At 34.1% G+C, this 660-nt stretch overlaps 1 protein-coding gene across 1 annotated transcript in view; it reads right to left on the reverse strand.

Annotated features, from left to right (window-relative positions):
• Nucleotides 1-660, reverse strand: part of LOC106688797 (uncharacterized) — a 21100-nt gene that overhangs the window by 11555 nt on the left and 8885 nt on the right. The window lies entirely within an intron of this gene.

Below are 660 nucleotides of genomic sequence, written 5' to 3' on the forward strand. Positions count from 1 at the left end.
AAAAAAAAAATTGGATTATATAACATAGATTACTTCCTGGACTGCCAATTTGTACAAAAATCTTAATTTAAAAAAGGGATAAAGCTTCTAGGATGCCAACCCCAATTGAAAAAATGGGAGAGGGAGGTTCATGGTTAATTTTGCGCCCTACTTGTATCTGCACCATTGGTGAGAGCACATCTCAACTAGCTACGGCTCTAATCTTCTTCTGTTAGGGTCATCAACTTCGTTAAATGTTTTTTGTAAGTCTACTTAAGTTTCCTTTGTGGTGTATAACCACTGGAATATATGTCATGGATCCAAAAGTACTTAAGTGTACATTTAAATTCAGAATTCAACTGCAACTGTTACAGAACAGTTAAAAGACATATTCGTTCACTGTTCTTTGTCATGTGCTGTTACTCTCCACAAAATGCAGAAAATAACCAAATATAACGCAGTATTCAGTATTTAGGCCCCAAAATTATTCGAGGTAGGGCAGGCAAACTTTGAAGCTTTCAGCCTGGTTCGATCTTTAGATAAAGATAAGGAATGAAATTAAAAAAGGTAATAGGGAAAGATATGATAATAATTTGACGGAATGCAAAGCGAACTACGAAGGGATTTTATATATTTTTTTAAAGTTTACTTAATAATAGACACACATCTGACAAACTTACG

This window comes from Halyomorpha halys, unplaced genomic scaffold (genome assembly GCF_000696795.3).
Source record: "Halyomorpha halys isolate HHAL.00 unplaced genomic scaffold, Hhal_1.1 Scaffold1207.1, whole genome shotgun sequence".
Lineage (NCBI taxonomy): Eukaryota > Metazoa > Arthropoda > Insecta > Hemiptera > Pentatomidae > Halyomorpha > Halyomorpha halys.